The sequence below is a fragment of the Rattus norvegicus genome, chromosome 1 (assembly GCF_036323735.1).
Source record: "Rattus norvegicus strain BN/NHsdMcwi chromosome 1, GRCr8, whole genome shotgun sequence".
NCBI classification, from domain to species: Eukaryota; Metazoa; Chordata; class Mammalia; order Rodentia; family Muridae; genus Rattus; species Rattus norvegicus.
The window spans coordinates 130,154,550-130,169,476 of record NC_086019.1 but is presented as its reverse complement, the minus strand read 5'-3'; the positions used below and the strand labels follow the sequence as shown (position 1 = coordinate 130,169,476).

The 14,927-nt window shown below is 45.3% G+C and overlaps 1 protein-coding gene across 1 annotated transcript in view; it reads right to left on the bottom strand.

Annotated features, from left to right (window-relative positions):
- Adamts17 (ADAM metallopeptidase with thrombospondin type 1 motif, 17) overlaps nucleotides 1-14,927 on the bottom strand; it is a 322,369-nt gene that overhangs the window by 8,954 nt on the left and 298,488 nt on the right. The window lies entirely within an intron of this gene.

The following is a 14,927-nucleotide window of genomic DNA, read 5'->3' as shown; positions in this document are numbered from 1 at the left end:
GGAAACAACATCCTTCACAATAGTCCTAAATAATATAAAATACCTTGGTGTGACTCTAACCAATAAAGTGAAAGATCTGTATGACAAAAACTTCAAGTCTCTGAAGAAAGAAATTGAAGATCTCAGAAGATGGAAAGATCTCCCATGCTCATGGATTAGCAGGATTAATATTGTAAAAATGGTCATCTTGCCTAAAGCAATCTACAGATTCAGTGCAATCCCCATCAAAATTCCAACTCATTCTTCATGGAGTTAGAAAGAGCAATTTGCAAATTCATTTGGAATAACAAAAAACCCAGGATAGCAAAAGGTATTCTCAATGGTAAAAGAATTTCTTGGGGAATCACTATCCCTAACTTCCAGCTGTATTACAGAGCAATAGTCATAAAAACTGTATGGTATTGGTACAGAGACAGGCAGGTAGATCAGTGGAATAGAATTGGAGACCCAGAAGTGAACCCATACACCTTTGGTCACTTGATCTTTGATAAAGGAGCTAAAACCATCCAGTGGAAAAAAGATAGCATTTTCACCAAGTGGTGCTGATTCAACTGGAGGTCAGCATGTAGAAGAATGCAAATTGATCCATTCTTATATAGTTCAAATCCAAGTGGATCAAGGTCCTCCACATAAAACCAGCTACATTCACTAATAGAACTAATAGAAGAGAAAGTGGGGAAGAGCCTGGAAACACATGGGCACAAGGGAAAATTTCCTGAACAGAACACCAATGGCTTATGCTCTAAGATCAAGAATGGACAAATGGAACCTCAAAAAAAATTGCAAAGCTTCTGTAAGGCAAAAGATACTATCATTAGGACAAAACGGCAATCAACAGATTAGGAAAAGATCTTTATCAATCCTGCATCTGATAGAGGGATAATATCCAATATATACAAAGAACTCAAGAAGTTAGACTTTAGAGAATCAAATAATCCTATTAAAAAGTTGGGTATGAAGCTAAACAAAATTCACAGCTAAGGAATATCAAATGGCCACGAAGCAACTAAAGAAGTGTTCAACATCCTTAGTTATCAGGGAAATGCAAATCAAAACAGCCCTGAGATTCCACCTCACACCAGTCAGAGTGGCTAAGATCAAAAACTCAGGTGACAGCAAATGCTGGTGAGAATGTGGAGAAAGAATAACACTCCTTCATTGTTGGTGGGATTGCAAGCTGGTACTACCACTCTGGAAATCAGTCTGGCAGTTCCTCAGAAAATTAGACATAGCACTACCTGAGGACCCAACTATACCACTCCTGGACATATACCCAAAAGATGCTCCAACATATAACAAGGACACATGCTCCACTATGTTCATAGCAGCCTTATTCACAGTAGCTAGAAGCTGGAAAGAACCCAGATGTCCTTCAACAGAGGAATGGATACAGAAAATGTGGTACAATGGAGTACTACTCAGCTATTAAAAACAATGGCTTCATGAAATTCTTAGGCAAATGGATGGAACTAGAAAATGTTATCCTGAGTGAGGTAACCAAATCCCAAAATACACACATGGTATGCACTCACTGATAAGTGGATATTAGCCCAAAGTCTTGGAATACTTAGGAAAAAAATTCACAGATCATTATGAAGCCCAAGAAGGAAGACCAAAGTGTGGGTGTTTCAGTCCTTCTTAGAAAGGCGAACAAAATACTCACAGAAGAAATAAGTGTAGAGACTGAAGGAAAAGACATCCAGAGACTTCCCCACCTGGGGACCCATCCCATATACAGTCACCAAGATACTTTTGACTTTACCAAGAAGTGCATGCTGACAGGAGCCTGATATAGCAGTCTCCTGAGAGGCTCTCCCCAAGTGTGACAAATACAGAGGCAGATGCTCTCTGTCAACCATTGGGGAGAACCGTGTCTGCAATGGAGGAGTTAGAGAAAGGACTGAGGGAGTTCAAGGGGTTTGCAACCCCGTATGAAGAATAACATTATCAACCAACCAGACCCCTAAGAGCTCCCAGGGACTAAAAATCAACCAAAGAGTACCTACCTATGGAGGGACCCATCGTTCCAGCTGCACATGTAGCAGAGGATGGCCTTGTCATGCATCAATGGGAGGAGAGACCCTTGGTCATGTGAAGGCCAGATGTCCAAGTGTGGGGGAATGCCAGGGTGGGGAGGGAGGAGGCAGTTGGTAGGTGGGTGGGTGAGTACTCTCATAGAAGCAGGGTTAGAGGGCAGGGTAGAGGGGGTTCTGGAGGGGAAACAGGGAAAGGGGATAACATTTGAAACGTAAATAAGGGAAATATCCAATAAAAGAAGAAAAGAACTAGTTGTCAATATCTTGTGTTTGCAGCATAATGCTTCTGCATGGGGAGTCCCTGTACAGTGCCCTTGGCTCTCGAAGTTTACGGACAAGCCCTCCATGTTATATAAGGACCAATTTCCCTAATTATGCTTTTCTGATTCACTCCATGTTTAGGGGCACATGACTGTATTTCCCAAGGTAGTTTGGTCTTCTCCCCAAGCCTGGCCCCTTGGTTCTTACTCTCTCCAGGACCCTTGGAACCATTTTTTTCCACTAAGTTGGTTTCCTCCCAAGTAAAGAACCACAGCCACGTGCATACCTTGTTCATCTGGTGTCCCCAGGGCCCCCACTTCTCTGATTTATGGGGTACTGAGAACACTCTGCAAAACTTTAATATGGCCCAGGCTGCATAGCAGCCCAGCTGGAGCTAATAACGGCACCCAGAGTCAGGGAAGAAAGGAACTCTCTTAGACTGCTGTGTGTGCAGAGAAAGCCAGGTGCTCTCCTGATCAGGGTTTCCTAGAGTCCCTCTGGAGTAGAAGGAGACCTTCCTGGGAGGTTATGAGAGTCACAGGCTCATGGAGGCATTGGTGGTACCATTTTTGCCTAGGTGGGCTTTGGCAGCCCCTGTTGGGAGACTTCTGGGAGCAGGGTTTTGCCTTCAGTCTAACAAGCCTGGTCATGCTGGTGTTTTTACTTTCAAGTGTAAACACTCAAGGGAATGTTGCTTGGTAAGCTCACCGATCTTCCAATCACAGAATGTGTGGTAAAGTACAGGCAGCTCTCCATTGGGCTGCCACAGCACGTTTGAACCAGCTCAGACTCTCTCCCTGACATGCAAGGCTGGCCTTACTCTTGGCTTCATGCCCAGTTTTGTACCCCAGACACACCCGCCAGAGATTTCTTGAGGTCTGGAGAATTTGTCCTGCATCACCAATGCAGATTTCTAGGTGCTAGCCTTAACCTCAGGAATTCAGGGTACATGGATGTCAGAGGTGTGCTGAGGTCAATATAAGGAGGTTTCCACTCACAGGGAGCCCTTGACCATGGGGCAGGAGCCAGAGCAACGTATTTTTTAGGGTTATCTTGCAAGATGCTAGGATCAGCTGCCGGGCTAACCTGGTAAGGTTTGAAAAAAAATCCTGATGTCCCGACCTCTGCAAAAAATGTAGCAGAAAGACTATGGACATAACCTTTTTTATTTTCAAGTTGTTCAGGCGGAGGCAGAGGGCATCCAGAACCGTGAGCCCCTGACTTAACAGAGTTTCTGTGCCCTGTACAAAAGGCACAGAATGTTTCCTACGAAGCCATCATGTATTTATATCCAGCTAAGCATAATTAAGCTAGAACGACAGCCAGCTGCAGCTTGCCCTGCTGAACTTACGTATAGCTGACAGATGTGCTCAGACGAAGCAACGGCAGCCTCCCGTCATAATGCTTAATGTTTTCGTAAGAACAAAACTGCTCCGAGTTCAGGGGCAGCAAGTAGGCATGCCTTCCGGTATTTTGTAGCCGAAGTACTATTTGGGAAAACGCCACTCATCCATGTAACCTCCACCAAGGCTCATTATGGGTCTTATGAAGATGACACAGGGGTTAAAAAAAGAAAGAAGCAAGACATTTATTTAGCTATCTACTCCTAGAGAGAGGATCTCAGAAATGCAAAGAAGAGAGATGGCCTAAAAGATCCCTTAGAAAAGTAATCATATCCGCAGAGTCCATTTGAATTAGGTCGCTGGCAGGTCAGTGGCACTGTCAGAGCAGTCACCTCACAGCAGAGCAAAGCCACACCATCCGGTACAATGCCATGTCTATGCAACGTCACACTAATTCAAAGCCACCCCATCAGGTGACGAGTCAATCCATCACAGAGAAGAGCTAGGCCAGTGAATGCAAATGTACACGAAGATGTGTGCCAGGTTGTCCTGAGGGAGCGTCCCCTTCAAAAGGTCACCTCTCAGTGAAGCTAGACTGGAATGACTATTCCTGCCCTGACAAACGGCACAGGCGTCTCAGGGGAGATGGTGGTGCAGACAACGCAAATATCCCACTGTGGTACGCATGACTGCTATCCGATTCAGCGGTGAGTTCACAAGGCTCCGTTTAAAAACTCTAGAGAAAGAAAGTAGCTTGTGTCTAAATCCAGATGCCTAGCACACAACTTCAAATAATTAAATTAAGTCTGGTTAAAATGGCTGAGGAGGAAAAGCTGCTTGATGCTAACTAAGGACCCCAGTTTGATCCCTAGGACCCATGCCTTGAAGGAGAGAACTCATCTCCCCAAGTTTCCTCTGACCTCCACATGTATGCTATGGTATGTGTGCCTGGCGGAGCACACATGAACGCTTATATGTGCGTGAACACATAGTCATGTGACTTGTCCATAAGATATTATTACTGTAGTGGATATTCGGATAAAACTGGATAATTCACTTGATTATGAAAACACTCTGCTCCTGGGCAAAGCAGAACTGTGACTGCTGTACAGCCAATCTTGTTTTGTGATCAGTTGACATGGATGGCCCTGCTTTTGGAGGAGAGGGACACGTGTACTAACCACATCGATGTGGGCACGCCTTTCTCCTCGGACCGTGACTTGGACCATTCATATGCACCCATAGGCCCCTGAAGGTGAGCATTCCCTCTGAAGGCTTAGGTTTCATTAAGAACAGCAAGGGTTAGCACCTATACCATTACCTGTGCAGGTACATTCGACAAGGAGCCTCTGGGGCTGCTGCATCTCCTGAGCGTGACAGTGGGAAGGGTCTAATTTCAGCTGTCTCATCCCCCAGGCCATTCCTCCCTATGAATTAGAGGCTGTGCCGGATTGAGATCTGATGGCCAGGGATTACCCAGTTCCAACACTTAGCATCTTTCTTAGCACATTTGATGGCTTTCCAGTTCCCAGTCTATAAAAACACTCAAGAGCTCTGGGAAGCCTGAGGTGGATGATGTGTCTGAAGTTCTTGAACAGAGACTGCTGTTCGTATGAGGCAGTATGAGGCAGGCATGAGCTAGGGCCTCTTGGGGTGGAGGTCCTGCAAACCCTGCCTTAGGGAAGGATTTGACTTAAGTTTTGCCAGATTTTACCAGGCGTCCTAGAGGGCACTGTTCCCACAGCCAATGGTGCTCGAGGGCCTTCACCTGCTTCAGATCACCTGGAAAAAATGTCTGTGAGCATTGAGACACTTGCTTATGCATCTAGAAGCTGAAACCCGGAGTCTTCCTCTCAGGCCATGCTGTCCTGTGTTCAAGAGGAGGAGGATGGGATCGTATCATTTTTGTTCACAGGAGCGTGTCCTGATGTGCCGGTTTGGAAGACAGTACATTAAGAAGTTTACTGTTAAGAAGTCCTATACTGTTTCTGGGGTTAATTTTTCTTTTCAGGTAGTCTGTACTAAAGACTTCTCAGCAGGAAGTGAATAAGAATGGAGAATTCCCACTGATGACCTTCTACACTGTATTTTGATTTGGGCCTGCACAGCCTAACTCTTTGCAGGGAGTCTGCTTGGGCAGATGTTTATCATGTCAGGGAGTGGCTGCTGGGACCCTGCAGGGGTCTGGGATATTATAGGTCTCAAGGGACATTAGGACTGTTATTATTTTTAGCTGCAAAGGCATGACCAAGGATAAAGCTGCAGGCAGGAGGATGCAGTGGGTATACCAGGAGGTGGTCATCCTCTTTGGCTCCCTTGAGCCGTAGCTGTCAGCAGGATCCAGCTCCTGGTTGATCCCTCAGCCGGACACCCAGGAGCACAGTTCTCCGGCACAGAAGGAGCTGTATTTGCAAGGCACCTCTCTGGGACCCCAGGCTCAAGTTACAGAGAACAGAGACAGGCAGTGAATTCCATTCTGTGACCTCCCCTGAGGCCCTAGACTTAATTAAACACGGAAGAGATGACAGGTACTCCTGATAGCATCAGGCTCTGCCTCCAGCCTTGCTCTGAAAGCCGTTTTCTTCAGGCTTTTACAATCTAAGCAAACACATCTATAAAAACAGAGCTGGTCTTGTTTGAAGCTCTCTCCAGGCTGCCCCCGACCCCCCTTTTAAAGTGGCTCATTTCACCAGCATTTAACGTGGCTCCCTGAGACTCACTTAAACTGAGACAGAAGTAAACCAATCATAAATCCATGAAGGAAAGCGCATCCTCAGGCCCCGAAGAACAGTCCTCTTCCTGTTCCTTCTGGAACAGCTATAAAACCCATTGTGTGCTGCCTGGTGACCACAGCTGTCAGTCAGGGCAGGAAGGACAGGAATCAAAGACACCTGAGGCAGAGGTGCCATAGTGGGGACTCAATAGTGAAGTAAAGATTTTATGGGCTGGAGCCTTGGTTCAGCGGTAGAGCACTTGCTTCGCATGCAGGACAATAACCTATCTTTCATCCTCATTCACAGAATAATAAAAAAACAAAACAAGAAACTAGAAACACCCTACCATCACCACAACAGAAGTCAGGATGCAGACCCACAAGGCAAAAAGGGAGATTTTCCTCATAGGCTTTTAAAGGAAATTACGAAGGGTCTAGGAAAAAGGGATTTCTCTCTGGGTAGAGAGTTTCAGGCAAACAGGAGGCCACAGGTTGCCAGACCCTTGTGATACTGTGCAGTGATAGTACTGCTTGGCATCTTTCAGAAAACAGTAATGTAACAGCCATTACAGTAGGACCTGCCTGTTGACAGTGTACTGGGCTTAGGGATGCTCTAGTTAGTCCTCACACTAATAGCTAATAACGTGCTTGGAGCACAGTAGGCCCTCAATAAATACATCTGTAGGAAATGAGGTGCCACCTTCCAGAGGAAGGGTGTGAGCCCTGAGCCTTATGATTCTATGCTTGGCCACCCCCAGCAGGGAGGAGTCAGCCCCATTGCTGCTCAGAGGCTCTGGCCTGTGACACCCTCCTGGCAAGAAAGAACTCTTCTATTCTCAGCTGTAACCAGCTGTAAACAACACAGCATTCTAACGGGACGATTTCAGGACTTACCACCACCACCACCACCACCACCATCACCACCACCACCACCACCACGACCACCACCATCACCAAAACCACCACCACCACCATCACCACCAACACCACCACCACCAACAACCACCATGACCACCACCATCATCATCACTATCACCACCACTACCACCATCACCATCACTATCACCACCATCACCACCACCACCACCACCACCACCATCACCACCACTACCACCATCACCATCACTATCACCACCACCACCACCATCACCATCAGTCACCACCACCATTTGAAATCTTAAGAGAGAAATAGTATCCTGTGAGAACTTGTTTGAGGTAGAGGAGTTCAGCTCAGGCTGCCTTGCTTGTACTGGTTCTGGGTAGACTGAGGCAGGAAGGAACTCCCAGGGCAGCATAGAGTAGGTTCTAGACGAGAAAGATAGAGCAGTAACCCTGACAGTAGTTCCACTTTCTGTTTGTCTGGAAGGTGCCTGGATGGTGTCAGAAGTTCTTCAAATGCTTTCCTGACTCTTTTCTGAAGACTTGGCAAGAACAGCACAAACTGGGGCAGCTGTTGAAACCTGAAAGAGCTGGTCTGGACAATAATGAAAATCTTCACAATGTTCGTGCTAACTCTGATGTGGAAGGAAGTTAGACCCATGCACTCACGCACACCCTCCCCCTTCAGCTTGGCTTCCCTTCCAGTGCCTTCCCTAACTCTGAATATGTAACCCGACACCCTGGATTCAGGATGGGTCTTTCCAGGAAGCCTGAAAGCTTAGCTTAGGTCTACTGATGATCTGCAAGCGCCAGGAAGTCCTCAGAGGTTGGCATGGAGACATCTGCAGTGGAAGCTCTGAGTCTCTCCTCTGAGGGAAGAAGATACCCATCAGCACTGTCCTCGCCATCCCTAGTAGTAGGGGGACATGGAACCCCAAGGAAAGCTGCAGACAGGATAGGAACCAATGTGAGCCTCAATTTCAGCATCTAGAAACCTGGGAAAGATGGCTACGAGGGTCAAATGGGGTCACCCGAGTGGATGTGGTCTGCCAAGGATTCTGTCAAAATAAGTATGATCTTCCACCAGCACCTCCTCATCCAGGACTCCCCAGGACAGGGGCTTTCACGGTGACATTTATTCTTGCTTCTGCTCTTGGGGCTTAGCATAGCCTTGCGCTGGTCAGGAGGCCCTGAAGGCACATGGAGAGGCCTACCATTTGCATCTCCATGGGTGAGCATGGGATCCAGTGTAGAGCAGAGACTCAGGCAGTGCTGGCTGAGTCACAGTAAAGTGGCCTCAGGTGCACAGCAGGTAGAGACCCCAGCAATGCGAGCAGAGGCTCTGAGGTAGCACGGGGCAGAAGAGCTTTCTGTAAGTACCCCTCACCTAACAATGTTTGCTCATGTGAAAGGCTACAGCACACAGTCCTTCTCACCCCGTCAAGAGCACAGGACGAAGTGTCTAACAGCTCCATGCCCTGGAAGCATCCTGACCACAATGTTTGTGTGAACAGGACTGCGTGGGGTCCCCTTCTTCCTCCCGGGATCACTGCTGGCTAGTGGGTTTTTTTTTTTTTTAACTTTTTATTGACTCTGTGAATTTCACATCAGGCACCCTAATCCCACTTATCTCCCCATTCCTCCTCCATATCTACTCTTGGCCCTTGCACCCCCACAAAAAAACCCCAAACAAACCAAAGAATAAAAGTTAAGAAAAAATAAGAAAAGCCATCTCATGGTAGAGGCTGCTGTGTGTCCCACAGTATCCTGTTCTGTCCAAGCATCTTCTCTTGAAAATGTTCACTGCAGTGAGTCATTGGTCTGGTTTGAGGCCTCTGGCTTCTGCTACACTATCGATACTGGATCCACCAGGACTCCTCTTAGTTAATCCTGTTGTTGCCTTGTGTCATGGAGATCCTACAGCTTTGGTTCTGCAGGACTGGTCCTGGCAGTTCACAGATGGGGTAGATGTTGGGGTGGGCCACCTCAACTCAATGTTGTATCTGGGCTTGGGTGGTAGCTGAGTTGGTCAGTTGCTCTCCTGACTGAGGCAGCAAGCAAGGTACAGGACTAGCTCTCTTGTACTTCCACCAGGAAGGCCAGCTCTCTAGCACTGCCTATTTGAGGGGGTGGGGCCAGCTCATCTGCTCTCACATCCTTGGAGCTAGTGTACTCCCAGCCACCAGGGACAGCTCTACTGCCCAGGAAAGGGGTGGGGCCATACTGGCTAGTCTTAGGTTAGCTTGACATAAACTTGAGTTATCTGAAAGGAGGGAGCCTCAGTGGAGAAAATACCTCCATAAGATCTGGCTGTAAGGCATTTTCTTAATTAGTATTTGATGGGGGAGGACTCAGCCCATTGTGGGTGGTGCCATGCCAGGGCTCCTGGTCCTGGGTTCTATAAGAAAGCAGGTTGAGTAAGCAATGGGAAACAAGAGTCCCTCCATGGCCTCTGCATCAGCCCCTGCCTCCAGGTTCCTGTCCTGTTTGGGTTCCTGTCCTGACTTCCTTTGATGATCATCTGTGATACAGAAGCGTAAACCAAATATATGGTTTCTTTCCCATCTTGCTTCTGGTCACGGTCATCACAGCGATAGAAACCTGAACTAAGACTCATAAATATTTTCTGCGTATTTTGCTTTTTGTACTGCCATCCCCTCTCCTCACAGGAGGAGGCCAGGCTAGTGCAGACTAGACAAGGCTCCCTCAGGCTTTCTAGAGGCCCTGCGGACCAGGAAAGCTCATTGGGAGGGGACTCTGCTACTAGGAGGCCAATTGTCATTTTGATCTTTTCGGTAGGAGAGACATCAGATTTTACAAGTGTTAAGTCTCAAACTCAGGACAATGGCTAACTGAGGTGCCTAGTTAACAAATCAAAGCGGACTCGAGCCACCTGCCCCCTAGGTGCCAGTCTGGTACAGAGTCATCCAGGCTGGCAAACCCCAACCCCTAACCTTGAACTCTTTAGCCCACACCTCAGCTTCTCTGACTCCTACATAACCCAGCCATTTTGGCTACACTGGTCTCTTGGTCTCCCAGCTTGCTCCTTGCCTCTTGGCTCCTCTCTTAGCCCCCATCTTCTCTCTCTCTCTCTCTCTCTCTCTCTCAACTTCCTCTCTGACCCTCCTCCCCATTTCCTGTCATGGCTGGGTTCATTCTGGATCCTTGCAGAGGCCTCCTATATCTACAATAAATCTTCTCTTCAATAATACCTATTAACAGTCATGTCCACTTTTTTTTTTCATTCAGCATGAAAAGTCTTCTTTTAGAACACTTCCCATTGTATTCCCTTTACAACGATTCACTTCTCATGGGAACTGTCTCAGTGTTTCAGTGGTTGAGGGACATTTGTGGTATTGAATAGGAAACATTTCCGCTGTAGACATGCTCATCTATAAAGAACTGACCCTTCTCTGTTTCAGGTGTCCTACTTCCCCAGGGTTGAATACATAGGCTCCACATTTATGGGAGTTGTTGGAACTGTTTTCTAGAAGGTGCCACTCTTCACTTGCAGGTAGGCTGTGCCAGACCATAGCAATGGCCATACCAAGGGCACAGACAGGAATATGTTCTTTATACATGACTCTAATAAAGAATTGGCTGCTTGTAGGAATTCAGTTCATAGAGAACCTGTCCCGTCTCTCCCAGGCTCACAGCACTGAGTCCCAGCTTCTCCCAACAATGTTGGACACATACATAGCATTAAGTCCTAAGTAGCTTCCTTTTTTTTTTATTATTTTTTATTAACTTGAGTATTTCTTATATACATTTCGAGTGTTATTCCCTTTCCCGGTTTCCGGGCAAACATCCCCCTCCCCCCTCCCCTTCCTTATGGGTGTTCCCCTCCCAACCCTCCCCCCATTGCCGCCCTCCCCCCATAGACTAGTTCACTGGGGGTTCAGTCTTAGCAGGACCCAGGGCTTCCCCTTCCACTGGTGCTCTTACTAGGATATTCATTGCTACCTATGGGGTCAGAGTCCAGGGTCAGTCCATGTTTAGTCTTTAGGTAGTGGCTTAGTCCCTGGAAGCTCTGGTTGCTTGGCATTGTTGTACTTTTGGGGTCTCGAGCCCCTTCAAGCTCTTCCAGTTCTTTCTCTGATTCCTTCAACAGGGGACCTATTCTCAGTTCAGTGGTTTGCTGCTGGCATTCGCCTCTGTATTTGCTGTATTCTGGCTGTGTCTCTCAGGAGCGATCTACATCCGGCTCCTGTCGGTCTGCACTTCTTTGCTTCATCCATCTTGTCTAATTGGGTGGCTGTATATGTATGGGCCACATGTGGGGCAGGCTCTGAATGGGTGTTCCTTCAGTCTCTGTTTTAATCTTTGCCTCTCCCTTCCCTGCCAAGGGTATTCTTTTTCCTCATTTAAAGAAGGAGTGAAGCATTCACATTTTGATCATCCGTCTTGAGTTTCGTTTGTTCTAGGGATCTAGGGTAATTCAAGCATTTGGGCTAATAGCCACTTATCAATGAGTGCATACCATGTATGTCTTTCTGTGATTGGGTTAGCTCACTCAGGATGATATTTTCCAGTTCCAACCATTTGCCTACGAATTTCATAAACTCGTTGTTTTTGATAGCTGAGTAATATTCCATTGTGTAGATGTACCACATTTTCTGTATCCATTCCTCTGTTGAAGGGCATCTGGGTTCTTTCCAGCTTCTGGCTATTATAAATAAGGCTGCGATGAACATAGTGGAGCACGTGTCTCTTTTATATGTTGAGGCATCTTTTGGGTATATGCCCAAGAGAGGTATAGCTGGATCCTCAGGCAGTTCAATGTCCAATTTTCTGAGGAACCTCCAGACTGATTTCCAGAATGGTTTTACCAGTCTGCAATCCCACCAACAATGGAGGAGTGTTCCTCTTTCTCCACATCCTCGCCAGCATCTGCTGTCACCTGAGTTTTTGATCTTAGCCATTCTCACTGGTGTGAGGTGAAATCTCAGGGTTGTTTTGATTTGCATTTCCCTTATGACTAAAGATGTTGAACATTTCTTTAGGTGTTTCTCAGCCATTCGGCATTCCTCAGCTGTGAATTCTTTGTTTAGCTCTGAACCCCATTTTTTAATAGGGTTATTTGTTTCCCTGCGGTCTAACTTCTTGAGTTCTTTGTATATTTTGGATATAAGGCCTCTATCTGTTGTAGGATTGGTAAAGATCTTTTCCCAATCTGTTGGTTGCCGTTTTGTCCTAACCACAGTGTCCTTTGCCTTACAGAAGCTTTGCAGTTTTATGAGATCCCATTTGTCGATTCTTGATCTTAGAGCATAAGCCATTGGTGTTTTGTTCAGGAAATTTTTTCCAGTGCCTATGTGTTCCAGATGCTTCCCTAGTTTTTCTTCTATTAGTTTGAGTGTGTCTGGTTTGATGTGGAGGTCCTTGATCCACTTGGACTTAAGCTTTGTACAGGGTGATAAGCATGGATCGATCTGCATTCTTCTACATGTTGCCCTCCAGTTGAACCAGCACCATTTGCTGAAAATGCTATCTTTTTTCCATTGGATGGTTTTGGCTCCTTTGTCAAAAATCAAGTGACCATAGGTGTGTGGGTTCATTTCTGGGTCTTCAATTCTATTCCATTGGTCTATCTGTCTGTCTCTGTACCAATACCATGCAGTTTTTAACACTATTGCTCTGTAATACTGCTTGAGTTCAGGGATAGTGATTCCCCCTGAAGTCCTTTTATTGTTGAGGATAGCTTTAGCTATCCTGGGTTTTTTGTTATTCCAGATGAATTTGCAAATTGTTCTGTCTAACTCTTTGAAGAATTGGATTGGTATTTTGATGGGGATTGCATTGAATCTGTAGATTGCTTTTGGTAAAATGGCCATTTTTACTATATTAATCCTGCCAATCTATGAGCATGGGAGATCTTTCCATCTTCTGAGGTCTTCTTCAATTTCTTTCCTCAGTGTCTTGAAGTTCTTATTGTACAGATCTTTTACTTGCTTGGTTAAAGTCACACCGAGGTACTTTATATTATTTGGGTCTATTATGAAGGGTGTCGTTTCCCTAATTTCTTTCTCGGCTTGTTTCTCTTTTGTATAGAGGAAGGCAACTGATTTATTTGAGTTAATTTTATACCCAGCCACTTTGCTGAAGTTGTTTATCAGCTTTAGTAGTTCTCTGGTGGAACTTTTGGGATCACTTAAATATACTATCATGTCATCTGCAAATAGTGATATTTTGACTTCTTCTTTTCCGATCTGTATCCCCTTGATCTCCTTTTGTTGTCTGATTGCTCTGGCTAGAACTTCAAGAACTATATTGAATAAGTAGGGAGAGAGTGGGCAGCCTTGTCTAGTCCCCGATTTTAGTGGGATTGCTTCGAGTTTCTCTCCATTTAGTTTAATGTTAGCAACTGGTTTGCTGTATATGGCTTTTACTATGTTTAGGTATGGGCCTTGAATTCCTATTCTTTCCAGGACTTTTATCATGAAGGGGTGTTGAATTTTGTCAAATGCTTTCTCAGCATCTAATGAAATGATCATGTGGTTTTGTTCTTTAAGTTTGTTTATATAATGGATCACGTTGATGGTTTTCCGTATATTAAACCATCCCTGCATGCCTGGGATGAAGCCTACTTGATCATGGTGGATGATTGTTTTGATGTGCTCTTGAATTCGGTTTGCCAGAATTTTATTGAGTATTTTTGCGTCGATATTCATAAGGGAAATTGGTCTGAAGTTCTCTTTCTTTGTTGTGTCTTTGTGTGGTTTAGGTATAAGAGTAATTGTGGCTTCGTAGAAGGAATTCGGTAGTGCTCCATCTGTTTCAATTTTGTGGAATAGTTTGGATAATATTGGTATGAGGTCTTCTATGAAGGTTTGATAGAATTCTGCACTAAACCCGTCTGGACCTGGGCTCTTTTTGGTTGGGAGACCTTTAATGACTGCTTCTATTTCCTTAGGAGTTATGGGGTTGTTTAACTGGTTTATCTGTTCCTGATTTAACTTCGATACCTGGTATCTGTCTAGGAAATTGTCCATTTCCTGAAGATTTTCAAATTTTGTTGAATATAGGTTTTTATAGTAAGATCTGATGATTTTTTGAATTTCCTCTGAATCTGTAGTTATGTCTCCCTTTTCATTTCTGATTTTGTTAATTTGGACGCACTCTCTGTGTCCTCTCGTTAGTCTGGCTAAGGGTTTATCTATCTTGTTGACTTTCTCAAAGAACCAACTTTTGGTTCTGTTGATTCTTTCTATGGTCCTTTTTGTTTCTACTTGGTTGATTTCAGCTCTGAGTTTGATTATTTCCTGCCTTCTACTCCTCCTGTATTTGCTTCTTTTTGTTCTAGAGCTTTTAGGTGTGCTGTCAAGCTGCTGACATATGCTCTTTCCTGTTTCTTTCTGCAGGCACTCAGCGCTATGAGTTTTCCTCTTAGCACAGCTTTCATTGTGTCCCATAAATTTGGGTATGTTGTATCTTCATTTTCATTAAATTCTAAAAAGTTTTTAATTTCTTTCTTTATTTCTTCCTTGACCAGGTTATCATTGAGTAGAGCATTGTTCAATTTCCACGTATATGTGGGCATTCTTCCCTTATTGTTATTGAAGACCAGTTTTAGGCCGTGGTGGTCCGATAGCACGCATGGAATTATTTCTATCTTTCTGTACCTGTTGAGGCCCGTTTTTTGACCAATTATATGGTCAATTTTGGAGAAAGTACCATGAGGAGCTGAGAAGAAGG